This window comes from Chelmon rostratus, chromosome 9, assembly GCF_017976325.1.
Source record: "Chelmon rostratus isolate fCheRos1 chromosome 9, fCheRos1.pri, whole genome shotgun sequence".
In the NCBI taxonomy this organism is placed as follows: domain Eukaryota; kingdom Metazoa; phylum Chordata; class Actinopteri; order Chaetodontiformes; family Chaetodontidae; genus Chelmon; species Chelmon rostratus.
In genome coordinates, this window is record NC_055666.1 from 20,209,909 (window position 1) to 20,237,721 (window position 27,813).

The window sequence follows — 27,813 nt, forward strand, 5'->3', positions numbered from 1 at the left end:
TTTTCCCTTCCATCTCACAGATAGAGAGCAAAGTCACTCGCCCATTATTTTTCTGTGTCAGTCAAGTTATGAACACTATTATAATAAAGGTGCCATTAATGCAGTGTAAGTGTGCCACTATCATGATGGCACCACTTGCAGTTCCTCTGCATTTACTCAAACAAAAAGGAAGCCTTAAAGAAAAATTCTTCATATGGTTTGACGTCTTCCTGTTAAGGTTCCTGTCTGTGTGCGATATAGTTATTGGAACAGCCCCCTGAAAAATGAAATCTTTGGAACACAACATTGTCAAAGAAATTGATTGCATGTATATTAAATGTAAATCACATTTAGGAGACCTATAATGAGATTTGCTATATAGATAAAATAGTCTTACAATCACAGATCTCCATCTGTCTCAGTTCCAACTAAGTTTTACATTTCTGTGACACTTACTGTTCATTTTTCTGGTAAAATCAAGAGTTAGAGTGTCTGTTGTGTACATGCTAATTTGCTTACACTGTTATAAGGCTGCAATCATTGCTGGCTTTCATAATCAAGTATCCCACTACTCATTCTGCCAGTTAATTAAACAATTGGACAACAATCGTTACTTGTATTTTTTGCCCTTCTGTTGACATAGAGATGGCCACGTCGATCTGTCTGTCGGTCGGTTGGTCCACCGCTTTGGGCCAGACTGAAATTACTGAAACGAATGTATTGATGGCTGCAACATTTTGTTCAGAAACTTATGGTTCAAAGATGATGTACAGTATCCTAATGATTTTGGTGATCCCTTTAGTTTTCCTCTAGCACATTCAGCAAGTTGACATTTTTGGATTTTTTTTTTAAATATTGCTAAATCCATGCTCCCTAGAGGCTGAATTATGATAACTTTAATCTTCTGACTTCCCACCTGTGACTTATGGCTACATACTTGCAAAACTAATGACAGTACAAATGTTAGCATGTCAACATGCCAACACTAAGATAATGAACATGGTAAACAAGGTAAACATGACGTACTGTATGTGTGTGACTAGTTGACTAGTTGTTTAAACTGTGCTACCCTCACTACTCAGCACCAGAAATACTTTGCAAACTTATTGTTATTGATGTACACATTTAGATTACAGGATAATGTGTTCATAATGCACAGCAGGCTTTCAGTTATATGGTAATTACTGTAACCCTGTTAAAATCAGTTGAAGTTTGACATGTGTTAATCTCTCTGGTCACAACGTCCGATGAAAATGCTTGATGATGAAAAAGTTAGAATTAAGGGTTTATTTCAATCAAACAGGAACAGTGGAAAGAGAAACCAAGAAGGTTCTGGTGAGTTTCATTTTGTTTCTGCGAGTTAGAGTGAATTGTGTTTTATGATGATATTATGGAGTCTGGTGGCTTTGGGGAGAGATATTGATATAGTGGCTGTTTCTGGTTAAACAAATAGGATCTTACTCTTTTTCACAAACAAGTATCCCTTCCATGATGTTGTCTGACTCTTAGAACAACAATTTGAGCCTGTCAGTGGAAAAAACACACTCTCCGTGGATGTACATTGATGAAGAGCAAATGCCCAGAGGGGTAACAGTACAGCCTGTTTTGCGGCTGCAACGCTCTCATTCAATACTGGACCGGTTTCAAAAACTGGTGTCCCCATTAGTCACACACATGGGAAAATAGGGTCCATAAACACAGGTAATATTAAACCAGAATTTCTCCCATTTGTCTGGGCCATTAGAAACTTCAATGACTCGTGGACCAGCACGTGGACTGGCAAACATTTAAAATTTGGTTTGGTTTTGAAGAATGTTATTAATGAATGTGATTTAAAATGACTCTAATATATACAATATATATATTTTTTTGGACAATGTTATATACTACATTGTGCTCAATTTTGACTGTTCACTAAGTGTTATTTTACTTTTAGAGTCAGCGAGTTTAGACATGCATTTAACTGGAAATTAGTCATTCGGAACATCCCTAGTAAACATAGCTGCTAAAAATCTACATGCTAGCATTGACATTGTGAACATGTTAACATGCTGCTGACTTTAGGATTTACCCAAGGCACAGCTGTGCCTAAGAACAACCTCACAGAGCTTTAAGCATGGCCATAGTCTCTTGTCTTGTTCAAAATGCAAGAATTTATGTGAGAAAAAATAAGTAGGCCAGATCTCAGTTGGTATCATTTACAATTGTGCAGTGATAAAAGTAATAAAAACACCATCATTAAAACAGAACCTACAGGAACGTTGCTAAAGTGCTGTTATATTGGTGAAACCTAAGTGTTTTTTTTCAGTGGCATATGAATTATATGACATTTGTATGCCACTGCAGTTTTTAGTAAACACAAGATGACACCCGTGTTGCACAACAAGTGACCACTTATCCCTGGCAGGTGTTTTTAAAACTGGTATGGCACTGGTGGTTGCTGATCCTTATCGGCAAGCTAGCAGGGCTTGTCTTATCTTAACATACAGTAACCCTTTGTACTGCTTTGCTGTGCTAGCCCTTTGCTAGCACTGATGTGTGGCTACCAGGCCACTACAGCAGCTGCTTTTCTCTCTTTTTCCTTTACTCTCCCCTCTATTTTCAACTTGCAAGGTCAATACACAGCATCAGTTCTTGGTGTGACAGTGATAAATGCACATGAACTTGTTCACTGTATAATTCTTTCACGGATGAAATGAAGCTTTGAAGCAAAGAATTTGAATTGAGGGTTTTTATTATTTGCATAACTCCAGTTTCTCAAGTAATCGTTTCAGCCCTATGCTGCTACATTAGCCACATGTTGTTGCACAGCATGTAGTGCCTATGTAGAGAACACATGTGTAGCACAGCAGTAGCTTGAAAGCTAATAATAGCCCAATAACAACAGAATTCTACAGAGCATTGTTCCATCAGGCTAATGAGTATGGCCGGGTAATGGCAGATCAATGATTACAGATGATTAGTGTTTGCCTGTGCTGGCTATGACTCCATTGTCTCCGTTGTATGAATCAGTTGTAGCCGCTTTCTAACTTGAAGTCACTCCCTGAGGTAGCTAAATGATGGAGGTCTAGAACAGCTGGAGCTGTGGATTTACTGGCTTAGAGGGTTTGGATCTGTCTGGCTGTGGGTCATCTCCAGCTTTAGTCAAGTCCTCCAGCTCTCTGAGGAAGGCTGATGGGGCACCGACTCATTAGCAGCCATGTGGATTTAGTCTCGTTAAGGGACCCTAATGGACAGATTTATCTTATTACATTTGGCACTTCATTAGATACACATACTGTAGGACAAAGGCATGTGTGCCTGCAGAAACACGGATACATCCACACACACCACATGATGTACTTGTACTTTTCACATACTGTCATTAAGGCAGTGTAATTACCCAGACCAGAGTACTCAGAGACTTTATTTATGACATTACAGACTTTGACACACTGAGACAACCATTAGAACATCCTGTTGGGTAAAACTAGTACAAACTTACAGTTTATCAACCTTCTTTCAACTGAGAAACCCAAAAAAATCCTGTTACCCTGGGGGTGTTAAGTGTGCATTCCAACTAAATACTAACATTAGCGTATTAATATGCTCACGGTGACAATGCTAAAGTGTCAATGTTTAGCAGGTATTATATTAACTTTGTACATTTACCATCTTATTTTAGCAGGTTAGCATGCTAACATTTGCTAATAAGCACCAAAAAAATTAAGTAACGCTGAGGATGATGGGAGCATCATTAGTTTTGCAGGTATTTGGTCATAAACCAAGAATTTTGACCTGATATTGCTGCTGTGTGAAAAGTTAAGGATCACCAGAATTATTACAATTCATCCTGGATGTCTATTCCAAACTTTATGCCAATCCACCCAATAGTTGTCAAAACATCTCACTCAAAACCCCAAATGTCAACCTCATGGTAGCACTAGAGGAAGGTCAATAGAATTCTCCCTATAGGAGCAATGGATATCTGTACCAAACTTCCGCAAGCAATCCATTTGGACTTACTTATGGACTGACAGACTGACAATGTATTTGCACAAAATGTATCAAGCAATACATCAAAAATATCTAATATATATGTTAATTTAATGTTATGCTGTCTGCATATTCCAGGGCTTAACTTAAAGGTTGAAAGAAAATCCACGTAATAGGCGTTAGTAACTGACTGCAGGTACTAAAGACTACAGAAATGAAATCATATGCGGCTTAATGGAAAAACATTGTTCAAAGCTTTGTGGGTGTATATTGCAACCAGGCAACGCCAATTGTTATTGTACTTTATGTTAAGTAAGAAAATCTTTTAAATTATGCACAGTTAATAGCTGGAAAGTAATTAACGAAGGTGCCACACACACTGTCATGGAGAGCTTTGCGTCGTTGGGTTGTGACTCTAGCGCATTATCATCTTTTCAGTTGCAAACATTTTGTGGTTCATTTATAGAGAAGTTAGATACTACAATTCTCATTATTCAGTTCTCCTTACCAGCGTTTCTCAACAATGCATAACAAAGAATGCCTCAGGGCCTCCGTACAAACTGCTTGAATTATCCTTTTTTTTTATTGGTATCAGCATTTCACAGCAGTCCAGGATGGCCTTCTCTCTGCAGGTCTGCTATGGTTAAACAAATGAAAGTGAGCAGAATGAGCAGTTAAAGAGCTGCCGGTGTGCTGGAGGAGCATGACTTCACTCATTGACTCGATCAATCGCAGTTATGTATGATGTGTTCTTGGTTATCTTAACAAATCAACACCTCTGGTATTGCACGCTCTCAGACTGTGCTTTTAATCTGGAGGAGTTGTTAAGAGGGGCAAAAGCAGTTGGTCAAGCCAAACAGGGACAATGGTTGAATTGGGAAGGTGTTGAGAAGAGGAAACTTAGTTGGAGGGACCTGTGGAATATGGAGGAAGGCCGTATTAAATTTCTGATAGGGGCGACATACGATGTACGACCTAAGTCTCTGGGTACAGGGCGATCAATCGTGCCCACTCTGCTCAGGTACAGCAAGTTTAAAGCACATTTTGTCAGGTTGTAGAATTAGCTTATCACAAGGCCGGTATACATGGCGGCATAATCAGGTGCTGAGAAGCTTAGCCGCAGGCATTGAGGAGAGAAGGAAGCAGGTGAATTCTGGAAGTTCTAGAAAGGAGAGGTTAGATGTGCAGTTTGTTCGAGAGGGGGAGAAAAATAGAGCTGCTAAGTCAGGGAGAAAGCAGGGAGGTGGCTGCCTGGTAGGGGCTGATGATTGGCAAATGCAGGTCGACTTGGGAGGACAGCTAGTTGTGCCCCAGGAAATAGTTTATAGTAATCTGAGGCCAGACATTGTCTTATGGTCCATGAGTAAAAAGACTGTGTATTTTATTGAGTTAACAGTCCCTTGGGAAAATTCAGTGGAGGCAGCTTATGAAAGGAAGAAGACTAAGTATGCAGATTTAAAGACAGAATCTGAGCAGAGGGGATGGAAGACCAGGGTCTGTCCGGTTGAAGTGGGGTGTAGAGGTTTTGTTGCAGGGTCAGCTGTTTCACTGTTGAGGGAGCTGGGAGTGCATGGGCAAAATTTAAGAAAGACAGTGAGGGAGATGTCAGATGAGGCTGCTAGGTCTAGTCAGTGGATATGGATCAGGAGAAATAATAGTAGTTGGGGGGTGAAATAGGGACAGTGGGGGGGCAGGCAGAGGACATGCATGCCTAACCCGGCAAGAGAAGAGGTTAAAGTCTGAACAAGACACCTCTCCTCTGCTCTGCTTTCCCCGCCCCATCTTCTCGCTCTGCCAATAGGAAGAGAACCAGGAAGTTTAGATAAGGTGGGGGTGTGGCCAGCTAGAGTCTCTCTTTGGGACCATGCGGCCTGTTCAGGTGAGTTTGCGTGGTAAGACACAGAGTTGGCTTGTTTTTTGATCTTTTTGGTTGTTTTCCTGTTTTGTCTGCTTCTTGAAGGAAATGTTAGGGTTTGTTTTCCTGCTCTGTTTGCTTTTTGAAGGAAATGGTAGGGTTTGCTGCTTCTTGAAGGAAATGTTAGAAGAGGCTGTTAAATCTAGTCTGTGGTTTAGGCCTCCACCTTCAGCACCTTCTAAATTTTCCATTGTCTTCTTCTGTTCTTCCTAGCGGTTAGCAGTAGCATTAGCAATAGTTAAATGGTAGCATCGGTACTGGCCACTACCTGGAGCATCTCTGGGTCAGTTGAACGTGGCGGTGCTGTTTGGATTGTGTAGGAGCAGTGTGAACTGGCACTAGGGGGGGTGACTCTGGGACGCCGGAGTTCACTGCCTAACCTCCTGGAGGTGTAGTGGGACTAAGTAGGCGAAACACTGTTGAAGGGAGGTTTCCACCTGATGACCCCCAGAGACGTGTTAGGAATCACTGCTCTTTGGCAGGTATAGAGGCAGATTAGAGCTCCAAGGTTCTTCACTGAGAATGAATCCTCTTTTTGAGCACAAGTATCTTGTGTTTAAATTAACTGGAAATGCTGCTTGACAGAATCCTTAAAGTGGAGAAACTTTGTCGACATGCACCCTTTCTAATGAGTTTCCATGACACTATTGAACTGGAGCACATTTCAAGTACGGTAAACCACTTTTTGAGGCTTTCACTGCAGTTTATTCAGCATTGGATGATCAACCAAAATACTCTACTATTCATCCATGCATGTAAAGAAGAAAAGAACATGCACATTAATCTTAACAGTATAAGAGCTTTTTCCTGAAGGCTGACCAGAACTTCAATACTCTGGGTACTTTTAAGTAAAGTGTGTGGCTTCTCATCCCTGGCATCTTGATGATACAACATTATCGAGTCAATCTCACCACCTCGTCTTCCTCTCTCTGAAAACTCTTTCTGCTACTTTACCTCAAGATGAGATTATAGCAGCCTCATTTAAGAGACAAATGCTCAAGAATCAGAGTCAGAGTCGGCTTTATTGGCCAAGTATAAATGCACATACAAGGAACGTGACCCTGGTTTAAACATTGCACTCAACCAATGTACTTGCATACTGGAAAAAAATACATACAGCTCAACGGGGACAAAAAGACAATAAATGAATAAAAAATGACTGAACAGTATGTTAAGTAGTGAGTTAAGTTAAGAGACCAACTTAATGACAAATTCGACAAAATGCTTTGTTTGTCATTGCCCTCTTGACTGATGCCTCTATTAGCAGGATGTCATCAATTGCTTGTACAAATGCTAAACATCTGTTTAATGAAATGACAACACTCTGGTTAAGGTTTAGGGACAGTTCATGGTTTGGGTTAAAATAAGTACTCTGTTTAGATTAGTGTTCATCATCAGGGTTATCGTAAAACACATGTATTTAAGGTTTGGAAACGATCATAGTCGTGCTTTACAAAAAATCTGCATTGACGTTGGTTTCCTACGTTACGGTATATTTTGTTGTTGAGCCATCTGTCCCCCCTGACTTCCTCCCTGTTCAGATGTTTTGCGCCCGTCATAATTGCTACAGTTGCCAGAGGGCTTCATCACTTGAACGTAAACATACTGTCAATTTGAGGCACTTGCTGACACGATTCATGCTGGCCGTCTCCCAAAGAGGATGCACAACTCTAAAAAAAAAAAAAAAAAAAAAAAAAAAAAAGAGCCACCAACAAACAAACAGACTTAATTGGTTCTGCTCAATAAATGTTTATTTCAGTCTCTCCGAATGAGACAGTTTTTTTGCATTTGAACATGGAAAGCCTGCCCCCAGCAAGCATGGCTGAGTTTAATTTTAGGACATGGCACTATGCATCAATCAACCTCCAGTATTGTGACTGATCTATTCAGTAACTACCCTTTTAAGCTGAATAACATTCATTTGTGGAGAAAATAATTTTATCAAGAGCCACATAGGAAGAACAGAATAATTAGAGTCCTTTAATGTCTTTTAATATTTTCTGGGTGCGATTATAACATCAGAGTGCTGATTTATTTTCCATTGCAGGTTGTGTAGTAGGGTTTACCTTGAGACATGTTCTCCCAAGGTGTATCACATGAAGGTCAAAAATATTTTTAAACACAGTAATATCAACCTGCTACAGGCATCAGACTCATCCCTAATGTCAGACGTGGACAGTCCTGATATGTGACACTCCAAGCAGCACAAAACAAGTGCTATAAAATATTTTCAAATGCTATGTGACCCATCATTGGTTTGGCCATGTTGGCAGAAAAGAGTAGCTGTTAATGAATAGCCATCTCATGAAGATGGTTCTTTTTGTAATTCCGCGAGATGTATGGCTGAATCAGTGTCCCACAATGGTGCGTGTGTGTGTAGTTATGTTCCAATGGCTGCATTGGGACTGTGTGTGTGACAGATGACACATAGTGACACACAGCACTGACTCTGATGGATGGGAGAAACACAATGACATACTCCAGTTTCACAGATAAAAACCTTTCAGCGTTCTACTATTGTGATCTCTCTCCAAGTCCCTCGTCCTGCCACATGTTCTCTCACAACCCCGGAAAACAAAACAAAAACTCAGCTGTTGTGTTTGACAGGACTAAAGATCAAGGGGGCTGAATTTTTGCCGTTGTCATTAGAACAGGGGCTGAAGAACGGAAAGAGCTCCTCTGTGAAGTTAGAGCCGGTAAGAAGATGCAAGCCCTGCCGTCCACATCATAGAAGGAAACTTCACCGTCCTCGTAGTCAACACACACCCCAACCTTTTGATGCATCTCCCTCACGTGGAGGTTAAGAACATGGCTGGCATTGGCTGTAAACTCACCTCCTTTTCTCAGCCAAATAGTCCAGTATCCATTCTCAGGGCTCAGTCTTAAATCGCCCTTCCTGTTGATGGACTGGTTTGCAACTTGTAAATCCCAGTGTATCTTGTCTTTGACTTGTTCCATATAAAACCCTCCTCTGGAAGCACATTAAGGACATGATCAAACCTGTGTGGTGCGTGACCTATTTCTCCTCCTCAGAAACATGGAGAGGGTTTTACTGTGTCTTGATCCGTAGTCACATCCACATCATGCTGCTGCATTTCTGTCCAAGTCGGGATCACGCAGCATCCTTATTTCTCTGACCACTGTTGTCTCCAGGTTGGTCAAGGCTCCCTGCACAGCAAACTGGTCACATTTAATAGTCACACCAGACCAGTCCTTAACCTGGGGCGGAGGGATGGTAAGAGAAAGGAAATCCTGGAGAAATATGACGCCGTCATTGCTGAGTGAGACCTGATTAAGCTGCAAGTTGTTCCGCCTTATTTGCATAATTTCTCCCTCCAGTTCTTTAATGAAGCCTTCTGTCTCTGTTTCAGTTTTTTTCTGCTGCATCTGAATTACTTCAGCAAGCTCAGCTTGACTTCTCTTAATGTAGTCCGCCACAGCAGCCATCACACGCGTGCTGTATGACAGTGCCTTCACTGCATTATTTCTGCTAGCCTCCACTGAGTGTTGAATCTCGTGAATTTTCTGCTGACGTGTCTGCATCATCTGGTCCATGTCTTTCCTGTCTATAGCCAGCTGGGCCTTCCTCATTTGAGCCTCCTCCTCCAGCCTCACTATCGTATGGGTTTTATGGTCACTGTCTTTACAGGACTTGCATACAAACATTTGTTCCACCCTGCAAAACAGCTCCAAAGGCTCATCATTCATCTTGCGCATCCTGCTGCCCAGGTTCTCAACAGGGTGGATCAGCTTGTGCTTCTTCGAGGCTGAAATTCTCTCTTCAGCCTCCAGATGTGTTTCACAGTAAGACACAGAGATTTGAGAGCTGTGAGCTTTGTCCCTGAATACATTTCTTGACCTCCTTGTCCGTATGAGCAATGAAAGTGTTCACCCGAAGCATTGGTCTGTTGTTGAAGGCTTCTTTACGCAGTGGACATTGGAATACAGTACTGTCACAGTCCCAGTAGCTTTTGATACAGTAGACAGAAGTTGTGCCCACAGGGAATCGAAAAAAGTTTTAGTGAACACATCCAGACAAATGGAACAAATAGAATTCTTCTCATCTGTTGGACTACTAGCAAAAGCTACAGGAAAATATAAGGTGAACGAATTAAAAACGTTTGTCAATCCAGACTTATTTTCAGTGTTTGAAATCCCTGTGAAGCACCAGTTGCAAAATGCAAGACTGCAAACATTACAAATTGCACCTTTACCTGGTGTGTACATTTTTCAGGTCTTTCAGATCTGTACTGAAAAATAAAAACATGCAGCCCTTTTAGTTTCTCTTCCAGCAGTGACGTCACAGTGCCAGACCCCCTCCCATTTCCTCATCTAACTGGAACAAGTTAACCCATTACAGGCTCAGTTCACTGGTGACCCAGGTTATTTTTTTTCCCTTCTAAATCCACTAGAGCTTAGTTAGAGATATGAAATGCATCCCCAGTCTTGACTTCAAAGGCATAAGAGCAGTGATTTTTATTCAGGTGTGCATTATTCATATTATTCTTTGCACTGACATGCATGCTTGATATATTCAGAAATACCTTTCCTGTACAATATTATGCACAAATGAATGAAAGCTCTGAGACAGGACAACATGCTAAATTCCAAATGAATTACTGTGCATGCATGTCTGTGTGCGTTTCTGTTACATGAGAGTGCTTAGTGATGGCATCTGCATAACAAACTGTAAATACACTCTCCTCTGAGGAAACAAGGCTTTGGACACAAAAGCTTTTCCGCATCCTTGAAGGGCTTTGTCAGAGCTGAAAGAATCTGTGTAGGTTGCGTGCAGGTTTCTGTGCATTAGCAGCATCTATGCATGATTGAATGTATTTCTGCATCAGGTTTCTTGTGCAGGAATGTAGGTGTGAGCTTATAAAAATTGGACGACGGTTGATAAATTGAAAAAAAAAGAAGAGTTATACGTTGTACTACTTTAAGTGATGCAAATGAATTAACCTAGTATAATGCCAGTTGCGCTGTTTATGTGTGTGTGTTTAAATATGTGTATGTGGGCGTATGCTGTATGCATCAGAATTTCAGTGCTCCATTATTCAACAGTCATGTGTTTGCTGTCATCTGTACTGCGTAAATGTGAATAGCTGGTGCAGCCTCAGCAGCATTTAATGCATTCAGTGACTGACAATATCAAGACATAAGTCAAAGGGAATGGGACTTCGAAGATCCAATCATACGTCATGATCCAAGATATGTATGCGCTCAGTGTTTTGAATAATGTATATATACAGTTTATGCGCTCAGAAAAAAAAGCTCCCAGAGGTGACGTTGTGTGAAAATGACGGGCCACCTCTGATCAGAGCTCTCTTGAGCCACATCTTATTCAAGCCTCACCTCAATGTCTCGGTTAGCATAAAACATTCAAACGACATTTGGATCAGATAGGGATTCCCTTTGATCCTGGTCTGAGTGGAGCTCCAGGACCCGAGCCTTTCTTGTCCTCCACAGGATCCACTGATAGGTTCATGGAAGGATGAGTGGGAGTCAGGGCTTTTCTCCTACCATCTTATTTTTCTTCTCACTCCTTCCTTCTTTCAACCAGAGCTTTCTTCCCCCCTTCATCCCTGTTCCTCTGACCCACTGGACTCTCACTTGTATCTGCTCTTTCTCCTCTCACCTTGAATGCATGAATAAGAGATTAGAGGAGCTCAGAGTGCCAGAGGACAGAGACCTTGCTCTATTAGAATTGAATGCCTCCTGCTGGGTGTCTGCTTAGTTTTAAACTGAGTGTAAGTCTACAGTAAAGCCTGGTCTCTATAGCACATCTTATTGTATATCCTTAGAGATAGACTGTACGACACTGTGTAATGGTGGACTACAGGCTAAACTGTTTGATTAGATAACATAATAATCATCATCAAAACATTATTATTATTATTATTATTATTAGTATGTGGACATCTTGTCAATGTAGTGAGATACACACTCACACATATACACACACACGTTTATATGTGTGTATATGTTTATATATATATATGTATGCTAATATAATATATATAATTATTCCCCCTCTCATACTGCCTGTGAAGTGATAGTACTACACTATTATAGAATGCACAAAAGCCTTGTCCTGTGCAAAAGTGCAGTGAGAAGTTTTGTTCAAGCTAATATAAGGCTTCAGTAGTCAGCCAAATTGAATTGGTATCTACATCCTGGCAGTCGTGTTGGTTTATTGCTAGTGTTTTATTACGGCAACAACACCAACACGTGACAGCCAAATCTATCCCCTCGCCACAGCTCAGTGAAGAAACACTGTCGGTGGAAACACAAAGACATACTCGTGTACTAAAATGTCTTTAACTTTGGAAGATGTCCACTCGGTTTGGCTCAGGCTGCTGAAATTCAGAATGCATTTTTGCATGAAAAAAGGAAGACTGTAGATTTCGTCATCCATTTCTGTCGTGTAGTTGGTAAGCAGAGGTTCTGCTTCAAGGCCAGCATGGACGGGAGAAATAATTACAGCAATCGATATCTCTTTTGTACACGTTTTGTATTACGATGTTCCAGAGCCAAAGGGGATGCCACCAAATGTCTTTTGCCGGATCAACAGTCCAAACCAAAAGCGTCAACCAAAGAAAAGCAGGAAATTGTCATATTTGAGAAGCCAGAACCATTGAAGTCATTTTTGGGTGAAACCATGTAATAGATTATCAAAATAATTGCACATAATGTTTTTGTAGATTGACCAATCAATTAATTGACTCATCGTTGCAGCTCTATTACAGCTGGATGGGAGCGAACCCCTGCAGCTCTTCCCAGAATAATGGAGGCTGTCCCTGTATGTCACCAGATCAGTGCCCATGGTTTTAGGTGTTTTGAGAGAAGGGGATTCAGCAATCGCAACTATTGTTGTTTTGATTAATACTCTAGCTTTAAATATGAGCTGTTCATTAAAAGTGTTTCTTTAAAATGTGCATCACTAATGGCAATATTGCTGCCATGTGTGGAGGCATTTTGGATTCAACAGGGTAGATGGAAACATCTGACAGCCCGAATTGGCAGGAATTATGTTTTGGAATCCGAAACATCACTCTTGACCTCACAGAATTTATTTAAGACGTACACAGCGCCATAGGAAGGGGAAATATAACCTGCCAGTATTTGTCCGTGGGCCGTATGTATGGTAGCCATGCTCAACAGCGCTGTGTGGGAGACAGAGCAGACTCAGTCACCTCCATCATTCTAGTTTGTTTACGACTTGGTCAGAGCAGAGGGTTGTGTTATTTCCAACCCCCAGACACAACAGTTCTGGAGGGAAGATAAATAATTAGTCATGAGATGAGTTTCTCCCTTCATCCATCAGCCTGGGGAACATGGCTGCCATAGGAGAACTGAAGCCAAATGAGAGTCCTCTCCCTCCAGTGTTTTTGCTCCCCAGACGCTCACCTTTAGATTTCCCTCCTTGATAGGATGACTTTGAAACGCTCAGAAGCTTGCGAGGACGATTCCATCTTTGTCAGTGTGTTCGCGGATTAAAAGCATTTTTTTCCGTGGCTCTTGTTAAAAGCAGTGCTTTTAGCATCGCAAAGAAGCAGCAGAGACACTACTTTACCTTTTCATCAAAATTGCCTGTCAAAGTAGAGACACTGAACCTGAGTTTCAAGTCAGTTCAAAGTACATCTTGTATGAGGCAATTCATGCCATTAAAACCTTCAGCTGTAACATCACATCTTTTCTCTCCCCAGATCTTTTCGCATCTTCCTCTCTGTTAATTCAGCTGTGTGGAGGAAGATTTTTAGGCTTTGTGAAGTCGTATGAGGAGAAATGGATAAATGTGGGACACCAGCAGCTGAGAAGTTATTTAAAGTTCATTAAGTGACACATTGAAACCAAAATAGAAAATGAATACTAAATTCCCACCTGATTGTTGCCACAGGAGGAGCCTGTCGGTAGAGGAGTTTATTTTGTGCCTGGGGAATGTTTTTGATATGTACAAGTGTGAGGAACTCTTTGAGAGCTGAATGTTTTGTGAATTGTATCGGCGCTGCTCTTCTGCATTGGAATCAACCTGGACGTTTTCTTGAACCCTGAGTGTTGCCTGGAGATTTAAAGGATCAGAAAGCTTATTTCCAAATGTAAAGGCTGTTGAGCTATTTTAACTGCACTCTTATTCATTAAGCGTGTGGTGACTGTTGGATTTACACCACTATTTGAGATTGCCTCGAAACTCCAGAGGAGTTAGTTTCTCTGATAGGCTGCTTCAACTGTTGAATTATTCATTTGTGCTATTTGCCAGACTCGGTGTCCGTGACTGAATTGAATGATTGAAGACTCGATGGGTAAAATATTTTGGATGTTACGGAGGTCAAAAACTCCTCTGAGTTTGCTGTTTGTGGACCATGAGAAAGCCCAAAACAACATATTTTTGTCTCCATCATTGTAGTTTAATTGCTTTTTGTCATGTTTTTGCATGACCATATACTTTGAAATGCATATTCATACTGTACAGGGTGTGAATATTGCCTTCTGTGATGGTAGCACGTACCTTAATGGCTTTTAACTGTGGGGACATCCTACTTTTTTATTCTCTTTATTGTTATTTAGAGTTTACAACATTTTACTAATTTAATAAGACTAAAGGTTTGATTTTAAGCTCTCCCGTAAAAACTGTGATTAAAATATGTATTAGCAGTTTCATTTTTCCAACATCAGTTACCTTAGTGAGCTTCTACTTTATCTTCCATTTCCAAACCGACACTCCTCTCCTCATTTTGCTGCGCCCACCTCTGAAACCCTCCCCGTCCGTCTGTACATTTCTTTTTTTCAGTCACTCTCTCTAACTTCAGCCACATTTAATGACTCTGAGCTGCAGCCTTTCCTTGACTGTCACAGAGGGGCTTTTAACAAGGTCCTGCACTCCTATTGCTCTTTCCTCCTCATTTTACCATGCTGTCGCCACTTCCCCTCTTTTCCCCTGTAATTTCGCCTTTCTCTGAAGGTAAAGTGTGCAGGTGCCTGACTAAATTTGGGGAAGCAATGGAAAGTCAGTAGTGCCATTTGCCTTTTATTAGATAGGAGCCTTCACGTTTCTCACCCTTCGTAAACATATATTTTTCCAAATTTGAATTGGCTCAATGTACAGGTATGCATTGAATGTTGTATTTTAGGTCATTCCTAACTTTAAAAACAACCTTACAAGTGTTTGAAATACTGCGCATGCACTATGACTAGTTGATTAATGATTAATTATTAATCTGCAACAATGCAGCCAATTTATAATTTCTGTCTCTTCTAAAGCAAAAATAATAAAAATATTTCGGCGTAGCAAATGTGATAATTTGTTGGTTTTCTTTGTTTTCTATTATTGCAAACCGTTTAGGTTCTGGAACTTTTCAAATATTTCTGAACATTTAAATATGTTACCCTGCAAATTGTAACAGGCATTTTTTTGCTATTTTATTGTATTTTATAGATTTAAAAGTAAACTTTTAATTGAGACAATAAACAGAAGATGAATCAACAATGAGAATAATCGTAAGTTGCAGCACAAATGTGCTTTTTGGATGGAAGGGTGGCTGGAATGTATGTAACTGAATTATGTCTCTGTTAATACGCTTAATACCGATGTGTGCGCGTGTGTGTTTAGAGATGAATGGAGATCTGATGTCCTTGGGCTTTTATTTGTATTCATAACGAACAAGGAAATTAAAGCCAAATAAATCACCTCAGGCTCCCTGCATTTCAATTATAGACAGTATAAAAGAGTTATTGATCCATAGCAGGGGAGACACACAGAGAGGCAGAGAGATTGTTAAATACTCATCAGTCGTCACACTCCTATAAGGTTTGGTAAATCTGTTCCTTAATTGATTTTTAGAAGGAGGCAAAAGCCAGTGAGCTTCAGCTGACAAGTAAAACAGTTCAAGGTATTGGTGTGTTAATGTGAAATAAAGTTCCTTGCATATTCCTCCGTACTCTTTCTCCAGTAATCTGTATCATCCTACTGTGTTGTCCTAGAAAGCCCCAGTGGTTTCTGGTGTTCCATCATCTTTAAGCTGCAGTAAAGAGCAGGGAGGGGCAACTGTTCATTCAGCGTTCCACCTGACCATGATTAATGTGAGAAACTCCCGGTTCACACCTAAACCACAGAGCTTCCCCTCCCCAACCCATCTCACTCCCTCCATCACCTTTATCCCCTCTCTACGTTGGTCTGGCATTGGGATGCAGTGTGTTCAGCCGGCCATGCAGCGCAGAAGCTCCAGAGGTCAACTAGTCATTTCCCAGACGTCCTGTAGGACCCTCACAGGCCCAGGAACCCAAATTCTCGAGGGGGGGTCTGTTAACATTTCTTGTTGGAAATGAAGAACTACACAGACGCACAAAATGACTACAAAGAGATACAAACCTACTGCAAGTAGAAACAAAATGATGATGAAGAGACACAGCATAACTGCAAAGAATTGCAAAATGGCCATTAGAGGTGTAATATGACTACAAAGAGGCACAAAATAACTACACAGACAGAAAACAACTATAAAGAGAGACAAAACGATCTCAAAGACAAGCAAAATGACTTCAGTCTGACACAAAAAGACTATGGGACAACCACAAAGAGAAGCAACACCACTACAAAGAGACACAAAGCAACAAGAAATACACACAAAGCGACTATAATGAGACACAAAATAACGACAAATAGACACAAAACAAGTACAGCAGGAGACAAAACAATGAGAAATGATGCAGCCGCTTCATTTGTAGTCATTTTGTATCTCTGTCAGTGGGGGGATCTTGTTCTAATGAGAGAGGAGTGAGGGGTGTTTTACATATATATGCCCAAGGGCCCATCGTCTCATAATCCATCCATGTCTGGTTCCTTCTTTAATTCTTTCTGTCTTAGGCTTTCTTTCTTTTGTCCCTCTCGCTTTTCTTTCCATATACTTTCTTCCCTCTGTCCCATCTGTCTCCCCTCTGTGTCCCCTGTAATGCTGCAGACGCTCTTTGTGAAAGATGGTGGAGATCACAGAGGATTTCTATCTATCTGACCCCAGCGTGCCCTTCATCTTCCTCTCACAGCTTGATCTATCACACACAAGTGCTTTTTATTGTTGTTTGGCAGCCGGATCTTGGCCCATGGCTCTACTTGTCTCTCTCAGCCCCTCTCATTATTACTGTGAATCTAGCTCTGTTGGGAATAAGCCAACATATTTGCATTTCCTCTGTACTACATTCTTGGCGTTTGTAAAACCCCACTCAACCTCAAAGCCTGTATTCTCTCTGATATTGTGATACAGGAGCTCCCTGATCATGTAAAGGTCATTCATAAAAAAATTGTTGTCATAAAAGCTATTGTGTAAGACTCTACGATCCTCTGCCTGCTCTCTTGAAATATTTATTGCACAGCTCTTAAATGGTTTTCCACCAAGCAAAATTGCAGCACTTTACAGAGGCAAAATTGTGATGCTGGTGTTTAAGAATTCTTGTGGATTTTAATTGAGAGACTCCACTTGCTCCTTGATGCTTTTTTTTGGCTCCGTCACCATCTATCCTTGACCCTTCAGAGCAACAGATGTCCACTGTGCTGAGAAAATGTAATCATCTGCTTGACAAACACTGTGAAAGAATTAAATTCCTCGAAGAAGTGCAGCATCTTTTCCTCCATGTCCCTCTTTGTGTTTGGCCTTTTCCCACACATATGACAGCAGAAAGAATTTCTTCCGAAAGGCCTCCTCGTCTTGTTGCTGTAATGAACACAATGTAAACCGAGTTCTTCTCATGATCTGAGAATATTCAGACATTACTCTGACAGGACACTGGTTTGATTGTTTTAGAGATGCACTGATATGCCACAGATTATATTGATATATATTATTATGCAGCATCTCCAAAATTTATTCATTCAGTAGAAATGAATCTTTTTTATTTGGCCTGGTTCCCAATGCTTTTTGATTAAAAACCTCAAACTGCAATCAAGTAATGTACATTGTCCTACATACAGTAGATAGATAATGGTCAAGGTGAGCAGTCATCTCTTCGGCTAATCTCTTGGGCATCATGGCAGTGACAGCAAGTCTTGTCTCTTTGAAGTGTCAGTTCATATATATTAGGAGGGCCGGAGGGTATTGTAGCGTCGTGATGTCTGTATCAACACAACAGTCACTTTGTTAAGAGCCTTTTAACATTCCCCTGCTGCAGCTTATGGGTTTCCTTTCCCCTTAGGTCGTTGTGTAATACGGAGGTGTTGTTCATTTAATCTGAATTTACAGCAAATGATTAGACTGTTCACTCTTAAGGGATGGTGTACTGTTACAATATTGACTGGGGCTTTACAGGCTCACATCCAAAAGGCAGCCAACTATGTATTTTCAATAAATCGCATGAATTGGTGAGGTGAACTTATCAATGCTCTCCTAGAAATTCTTCTTATATCCTACTAATTTGCAATAAGAAATGCCTGATCAATACAATGACAAAATCAACATGACCACCTCCTTTCGGACGTCCATGGAGCACACAAACTTAGCACTTTGATCCCTGGGAAGGTGAACTCCCACTGAACGTAATGCAGGCAGCAATTACCTTACACTCAAAATGTAGCAGGAAAAACAGAATTTATGTAAAATGTGATTTCAAGGAGTTGGTTTGTGAGGACAGTAATGCAGATACTGTACAAATTAATATTTTAACCCTAAATGAGCTGCCTTCAACTAAGTTTAGAATCTGGTCCATTTTCCTCAGGAATTAGGGGCATCATAACACCTGATTAATTACCCAAATGATCAACAATCCGGCTTTTGGATGATGAGCTGGATCCCTGGTATGTCAGAAAAACTGGTTGTTTTACAGTTGATCAATTTCACGGTTCAGATTCCCACATGGCTGCTTGTTTTGATATTATTGTAGTAGTATTTACACGTTGTGGCTACTGTAGTCTTGACTGAGACTGTGCTTTGCTTAAAGACAACTGTTGAATAGGAACAGATTGTAGATTTGCACAAAGTTATGTAAAGTAATGTGGAAGTCAGTCATCTTGTTTGAAACTGTCACTGAACAGAACTAATTCCGTGTTGTTGTTCAGTCAGTATGCTTTGACCTTGCAGACAGGATGATTAAAACAGCATACAGATTCATAAAAATGTACAGTATCTGGAAATTGAGACAAATTTTTCGTAAAATTGATTTATTTTAAGAGCAACATTTATGTACTAACGGTTCTAGCATTGCATGTGAAGACAGATGTCAAAAGTTAAGAGTTAATAAGAGTTACAGCAGGTTAAACTAATCCTTGCAAAAAATGACCCTGAAACGTGAACTTATGTTCTGTACTTTGTACTGCAAGACTACAAATCAAACTTATTCCACACCCAAGAAACAGCAGCCTGCTTCTTGTTGCATTAATGATTCTCTTGTTGACTCTGTTATGGTCAAATTGTATTATTTACCTGTGTTACCTGTCTTGCAAGTTTATTAGACTTCACTTCAGCACTGTTAAGCCTGTGGATATGGGAGCAATATTAGATATTACACGGTTGTATTTATTGGGATTTCCATAAACTTTCACCCTGTTATCAGCATTAAATGTGTGAAAAAAAAGATGCAAAAATTTTAATGCAAACCATGAAAGGCAAGACTTCAGCAGGGGGACGAATATTTTGGTCAGAGGGCCAGATCTGGGCCACAGGTCGCTGTTTCCCCATCGTCTTACTCTTGTGATATTCTTCTCTGTGATCCAGAGCTCCAATCAACCATGCCACCAGAAGAAGAAAGGTCAGCCATTAAAACAATAACAATGACCTCGATTCTGATGGGTTTAATGGATAAAGCAGCTGACCATAGCTACATACCTCACGACTCTTACCTCTGCTCATGGAGGGCCCAGGTGGTGTATTACTCTGTGTTGACTGATGGTAATGGACTGGTGAGATGGATGGACTGGCACTCTCTGATAGGCCATCTGAAGGTTAAGCCCATGTTGTATTTTTTTCCCCATCTTGTAGAAGCTTCTGCGTTTAGGTCAGGCTGTCTAGTTTCTCCATCAAGTTAGATGACACGTGACAGTCTGTGACATGCCTGTCTCTGCTGATGAACACTTGTGTGTGACCATGTGTGCCGCTGTTGCCTTCAGGGATCATAAAGTGCCACTCACTCTTTCTGTCCAACCTTGGTTTGTCAATGTAGCGTGCAAGAGAAATGGACACCTTGGGCAGCTGCTTTAAAACTATCTCCGTGTTTTAAAGTGATCACTGCCAATTAGCAAATCCTCTGCCTTTGTTAAGCCGAAACAAAACTAGTTCGTGTCTGCAGTAACCCACAAGCGATGACACACAAGGCTGGGCAGAGCTGCTTTACTTTAAAAAATCCTCTCCAGACGTGTCCTAAAACGCAAAAATTTAATCTGGTTTGAATGACATTTTCTGTCTGATTGGTTTTCCACATTGTTCTCACTCAGATTCCCAGAATCTATGAATATGCAAATGTGCTTCTCACAAGATGTCTCTTGCTTCACTTAAAAGTCCACTCTCAGTGTATGTGCACTGGAAACTTCTGCATTACAATAAAAATGGCAGTGATTTAAGGTGAGCAGATTTCTCCCCTCAGCAGATGAATGTGAAAACAAACGCTGCTCATACATCATTCTGCGTATCCAAGCCAAAACATCTAATTGAATTAACGATAATAAAGATTGAATAACAACTAGGCGGCACAGTAGCTAACGCTCTGCATCGGCTCCAGGTCGCAACCCTGTCCTTGCCAGTTAACTGCTGTAGCAGATAAAAAAAGAACATAATTTAATTTTAGCTGGACTGTGAATCAAAATCTTTTTCAGCAAGCAGATCAGTTTATTTTTAGTAAGTTTCCTTCACATTTACTGCGGCAAAATGAGACAGACCCACTTTTCACTTTTCAGAAAACCTGCTATATTCTCAAACATTTTCAAAACATAGTCATTTGTGCTGATAAATGTCTTGTTCTCTCTGTTTCTATTTCTCTTTCACACTAATAAATGTCGAAAGCTGCTTCTTATCAAAAATAGATAATGAGTAAATGTGGCATTTTTTTTAATTACCAAGTATCAGGAGGGTTCAGAAATGTTCACAGCTTTTTCAGAGTTTATTGAAACAGCCTGAGAGATTTGCACTTTTTAAGACAGCCTACGCCTCCCGCCTCCCCAGCCGCAGCATCCCATCATCTGCAGTTACTGTGACAATAGATTCAGAGTTGTGTGGATGGAGAGGCATGGAAGATGGGAGGTCTGTTTTATTCACCTTAGCTGTTGACATTTTCTCTGACTTCTTCTGATTGGCTGATTCCTGTGCTGTAATTAGGTGGAGGCCCTGAAGCAGTAGAGTTAGATAATCACAGCTAACCTGAATAGACAAAATGAAAGTCTCTGAATGCTTTTTTGCTGCAAAGCATTTGGAGTTCAATTTCTAAAAAGGCCACATAATAGCAAGAGACTTGCTGCAGCACACCTTTACTTTTGCCCTCATGTGGCTGCTTAAATCCTCAGTGTCCGTGTCATTTTATTATGGTGCTGTATATTGTGGCCCTCGGGGCACTGGGCTATTTCCCAGAGTATCATTCCTTTTTTTTTTTTTTTTGACCCTTCCTGAGTTTCTCCGTCTGGCTGCCTGCTGAAACCAGTGTTTTTCCTTGAAATGGCCATTCTACACTACCAGTTTTCAGTGTTCAATATATAGATTTAAAAGGCACTGAAAAAAATATCTTAAAATATTTCTTGCTTCGACTAAAACTATTGCAAAGAGGGTTTTTGTTGCCTTCTCAATAACACAGCTTCCACCTCGGTTATCTGTCTGTAACTGTAATCTCTTTAGCTACACAAAGAAACTTTGCACTGAGGATTACTTTGTGAAATCTCATTGGTTGCAGGAGATGACCATATAATGAGTTAATTGAACTTGTGAAAGACCTGTGATTCCTTTTATTGATAAATAGATTGCAGAGCAGCCATTAGGTGGGAGACAGATCCATTACACGGCAACACCCTCTGTGGAAATGTCTGTAAAATGTGAAGAGCTATCTTTCACACGCTTTATGTGATCGCGGAAAGATTCAGTTCCAAGATTACTCACTGGGCACCAACCCGTTGTGTATTACTACATACTGTACATCATGTGGGAGCTCCTCCTATTCCAGCTCCACTATGGGACTCCAGTAGACTCTCATGTTGTAGTGAATCAATACCTTAGGCAGGATCTAATTTCTCTTGTCTGTTTTTGTCTTTCCTTGCAAACTCCTGGGAAATGGAAGACCCGGAGAGAGACACTGGTGAATGGATCAAATAGACAGTCTGTAGCGTTGCCATGTAAAGTTGCACCGTGAAACATGATGAACACCAAACTTAACGTAACTTTTCCCAAGGTCTTGCACATCCTTTCGACATCAATCAGCATTGTTACCTTGGAGTTTGACATTAAAAGATGGGGAATACTCCAGCTGATTTCACTTCTCCAAGGTACCTTCATCCCCTGACAACTGATAAAAGATGATTTATATTGCTCTCACCTTTGATGAAGCAATATCACACCAAATTGATGAAGGCTTTTCATAAAGAATTTGCTGGCTTTGACTATGCAGAGTCAGACTTTGTGGATACCCCATTCTTTAATGAGAGTGACACGTTTTTTTAATTTAATTATGTCACCGACCGAAATGTCTAAGCCAGTCAGAAATATAGACCCGTCTTCTCCAAGACTAAAAATAAAGCCTTGATCATGTTAGACATCATGAGGCCCATGGGAAAATACTTATTTCACTTCCCTAGCTTCGTAGAGGTGGTAGATTCACTGTCTTTTTCATGGACACTGTGGCAGAATTGCTGTTTGCTGACATGATGTCTTGAACCTTGTTCCTCCATCTGTTGTGTTGTGTAGTAGAGTAGTGTTTCTGCTCACTAAGCCACCCTGCTGACAAAGGGTTAGGGTTACAAGAAACACAACACTGTGTATCACTGCACAAAAATGAAAATTGCTGGTTCTCCTGGAGTTTAATTGAACATGTCTGAACTTTTGTTTTCTGGCCTGGTATGGGAGGCCTTAACCTGTCAGCTCAGTCTGTTCTTTCAGTAAGTCTGCAGGAGAACTAAGAGACAGAGAATCTACCTCTGCGAGCTCCGCAAGACTCTTGCAAGAGCATATCAGCAACCACTGAACCATAAATGTGCATGTACACTCATAGCAGGTTTCTCACCCTTGAAGGAGAAGTTGTTTCTTGCCTTTTTGCACTGCGGTAACTAAGCTTTGTATCATCTGTATGTGTATTCTTTTTTCTTGTTGGCTGATGTGCTGTCATTTGTACCTTTGTTGCCATACGTCACTCAGCCAACACTGCAGGGAAGATGCCCTGACGTCAAACACATGTGCAAAAAAAGAAGGGACCGATAACTCAACTAATTCAGACAATTAATCTAGACATTTACTTATAATTACACTATATTGGTGTGTGCTGTCAACAACAACTGTGACAATGACTTTCAAGCATGCTGTGGACTGATCTTACTTGTTTCTTTCTCCTCGAGTGTCTTTAAAGTGTCATTTATGTAATTGTTAAATATAAAATGCATACAATAGGTATTCAACATTAAAATATCAGTTTTACCCAGTCGATATAAAGATTTGTATTTACAATACATTAAATAATAATACCAAATAATACCTGTTTCTGGGTACCAACAGTCATTGCATGATAGCCTGCTTAAATCTTTCTTGAGCAAGTGTGTTTGCTTTTTGCTTGTACAAAAAGAACTTAGCAAAAGGTTGATTTTGAGGAATGCCATGGCATGTAAGGTTGTCCAGCATGAGGCCAAGGTACTAGGTGTCTGAGAGTCAGACGTTTCTTACAGTGTTTGAAATAGTCGAAATAGTGAAGAAAACGTCCTTTACATCTGTCTAGAAGATGAAGTTAACACTCTGGGATGTCAAAGATTACAATCAGGAAAAGAGTAGTCCAGTGTAGTCTTAGAGCTTTCACCACACGGTAAATAATAAACAATAAAGAGGCTGGGGTAAAGTGAAACAAAGAATTGTATAAATGCTGGAGAGTACTTGAGCAAAGTTTTCACAGATGAGATGCAGATCAACCAGGCAAAGAGCCAAGAAAAACCAGCAAAAACTGCACAGCCTCATTAGAGATGTACTAAATATTTGCTGATGTCCACATGTTGTAGACTAAAGACAGTTATGGACTGGGATTTGGTTTTCTACTGAATATTCTAATTTTACAGACATTCACATTAACTGATCTACTGTGTTTGTGTTGCTCAGAATAAGGGGTGCAGCGACGGTCGCTACACTGTTTATCTGAACATCCTGAAATTGAGAGAGTTAAGCACTAAAACATCATAGTGTTATGTTCAAAAGAGGACCCAGATGCAGAACACCACGCAGGCGGGCATAAGAAGAAAGAGACAAGCTTTAACAATATAAAGCTGATTCTTGTGCACAAAACTGGCAAGCAACAAAGAGTGACGAAGCAGACTGAGACAAAACTAAGAACACAAGAGAAATACAGAAACTGAGCTTAGAACAAACTGGAATGACACGAGGAATGCAATCAACGAACGCAGACGACTGAAAGAAGAAAATACGCCGACTAAATACACAAGAGCTTAATTAACTAATGAAACACAGGTATCGGAGAAAAGCAGGCAAAATAACACACAAAGACAGGAAGTAAAATAAAACATAACACATGAGGAGAGTGAACCTTTAGCATAAGACAAGAAATAACTGAGCTAACTAACTCAAAAACTAAACACAGCCATTTCATTTAAAATTTAAAGCAATGGAGTACAGAACCAACACAAAGAAAATTTCTGTTGTCCTTATATCTTCAGAGTGCACTGTACTTTCCTGTTTTCTGTTTTAGATTGTCGGATGAACTTTTTATGCAACCGTTCGTTTCAGTTCCGTATAAAAATAAAATTGCATCGACTTGAAACTAGTTCAGATAGATAATTCATCACAGTCAGAGTTACATTATTGGTAGGTGGTAAAGCACTTCAAAACATTTATAGTATTCTATCTCAGTTGCCGTGTGGGAAGCTCTGGCATCTGTGATTTGAGGCAGCTGCTGAAGACCAGCGCATATATGACCTGTGCTGAAAAATCTTACCTGGCGGATCAAAATCCAAAAACATAAATGTCATGGCCAAACCATGTAGCTTCCTTACAGCTTAAAGGTTGATGTTTTGCAGCCAGCTCTCACATCTTACATATCAGAGCCTCCCAGCTGCACCTGAACGCACCACCCCAATGACAACTCATGTTTAACTGCATCATCATGCAACAATACAGTAATTATGACCCATGGTTGAAAGTAAGTACTTGTACTCAAGGGATACTTGGAATTGGATACTTGGATAGCCAATAACCAATCGATTTTTTTAGTTTTATATCTAATGCATAGTGTTGGGTGTTGTGTTAATACCATCAATTGCAACTGACATGAAGTCACACATTTTTGCATACAGTGTTAATGTCTATTTTGTATTTTACACTTTTTTCCCCACACATATCTTTAGACTCTTCACTGTTGTTTTTATTAGATTCCATAAGAAGACACATCACTGCTTTCATCTGGTGTGAATTTGATGCTACTATCACAAGCTGGCCACTGAAAATCACAAGATAATGTGAAGTCTCTGCACAACTCTTTCGCAGAAATGATAACGTTTATCTTGAGAACTGATTTTCGGTTTCTGATGTCTGCTAACTCAGTGAATTCAAGCACACTGAGTATAATAATGACTTTTTTATTTGCTCGGTCTCCCTCATGTTTGATTAAACTGTTGAAGGGTTCTGATGAAACGGGCTCGCTTTCTTTTTGAAAGGCAAACCTCCTTGAAAGGAATCCACATGGAAATAATTGAAAACCTCATCGTTAATGATGAAGAAATAAACATAAGTTTATTGCTCTAACAGATTCCCATCTGACGACACCCTTGATCTGTGAAATTAGGAAAACTAGTCTGCCAGCGTTTACACGCATCTGATTTTTGACCAATTTGTGTTTCCCAGAGGATAAATTTGCTTGGACAATTCTTTGAATATTGTTAAAGTGAACACTTTTAAATCTTGGGTCTATATGAGTGTGCCAGGAGCAGATTGGGTTGAATTTTCTTTGTATGATGTATCTCTCTGTGCTCATGGATCCTGTACTGCCCGTTAAAATCAGTGCACTTTTTAGAATTACATGTGAGGTCATATTCAGTGCTGTATGAAATTACCTTTAAACATATATCCAGTATTTTTAAAGTCCGAATACTATATCTAAAACACAATAGTTGTTTTCATAAACCAATGCTGTAACAGATGGTGTCTAATAAGCCTCAGAATTTCAATCTTACACCATATCTGCGCTGCTACGGCTACTTAAGCTTGGCATGATTATCAGACTGACTAAGATCTGGAAAGATATGAGGATTTATTTCAAGACGACGTATCAATAAAGGCCTTTCCCCTGCTGGCAAATCTCCTCTAAATCGACTCCAACTCTGCAACGAGGCTTTTGAGAAAAACTAAACGTAGATCACACATTACACCTCATTGGTTGTAAACATTTGCTCCTGATACATATTATAAGGACTTCTTGTTGTTCTAGAGTCAGGCCTGAAAAGTAAAGGCGTTGCCCCTCAGCTCATGCATTAGTCTGAGAGACACCAAATCAGTGCACATCTTTGAACTGCATCTTTGAATCCATTTGCTTTCATAAGCCTGTTCTTGATTTTCTAATTTTATGTATCATTTCTACTTGTTTTATAATATTGTTTTGTCTGTCTCCCATTTCATCTCTTCTTTTTTTTCTGGAAGCATTCTTTTGCTTTTGTTTTGAAAAGTGCTACGCAACTGAAGTTTTCTTGCCCACTTAAGCGATGAAAGTTTGCTAGTGAAGCCATGTCGTTTGATTAAGGGTAATTTGGAGGAGAGAGTGCAAAGAGAGAATAGATGCTGCTCAGCCCCTGCATCCCCATATGTTCTGGAATGAACTATTAACAGTCATTCATCTTAATGACAACTGATGCAGGGAGTTGATATTTAGCAATGGAGTAGCCTGACTGATAGGAAGATGGATTAAGAGCTGAGTATTAATATTAAATTTGGCTCTGATCTTGTGGCACATTTGGCTTTCCCTGCAGCTGTGTGGTTTAGGTTTGGGATTGAAGGGTTGTGTAAAAAATATCAGCGGGCTTTGAGTTTATGGCTGAAGGCCATGCATCAATTATCCATGGACATTCTTACCAACTACACAAAAAAAAAACCTCAGCTCGCTAGCAATAATAATGTGCACTTCAGAAAGCACTAAGGATGCACTCACTGAAATTTTGCACTGAGAGGTGCACCGGCACGTCTCATGCTGCGTGCAGTACATGTATGTAAAACATCCATCATGTACTTGCGTGCATGTTTATTTGGTCCTCTTTGAGGGTTTGTGCTGTTTATTTTCAGACACAAGAGTGAGGGGGGGCCATAATTTGCAGACGTTAAAAGCACTGGCCTTTTCTGAATCAAATAACATCTGACTTTGAAGAGAGCATCTTCATGTCTTCAAAGGGAGAGAGAAAGAGGGGGAGGGAGAGAGAGGAGACAGAGAGAGAGCGAGAGTGGTTATGGGTGAATATGTCTGACCATACGCCCACGTCTTAGCGACTGCTCCTCTCCCCAGACACCCACTTAGATGGAGACCTAATGGGTCAGTGTGGAGCCTTGTGGTTAATTTAGGCCGTTGTGTGTCACATGAAGTTCAGACATATTGAGGTATAAGCAGCGTATCCTAAGTAGACTCTTTCATCTGTGACGGTGGCTATGTTTTTTAACATGGAGAACAGGCAGCAGTATCGGCCAACACGGCGAGTTGTTTCTCTCTTCATGTCTCACGTATACATTATTACCACAACTCATCATCACGTTTGCATATGAGTGTAGGAAGATGCAGCACTGGAGCCTGGAAACGTTTTGGAA

General features: G+C 40.3%; 1 protein-coding gene and 1 pseudogene across 1 annotated transcript in view; one reads left to right on the forward strand and one right to left on the reverse strand.

The window, feature by feature from the left end:
• LOC121611343 (ecto-NOX disulfide-thiol exchanger 2-like) overlaps window positions 1-27,813 on the forward strand; it is a 121,680-nt gene that overhangs the window by 3,969 nt on the left and 89,898 nt on the right. The window contains exon 2 of the mRNA XM_041943870.1: window positions 3,602-3,604. The gene's annotated coding sequence lies outside the window, so the exon portion shown is untranslated. The remainder of the gene's footprint in view (window positions 1-3,601; window positions 3,605-27,813) is intronic.
• Window positions 8,457-10,096, reverse strand: LOC121611249 (annotated as a pseudogene).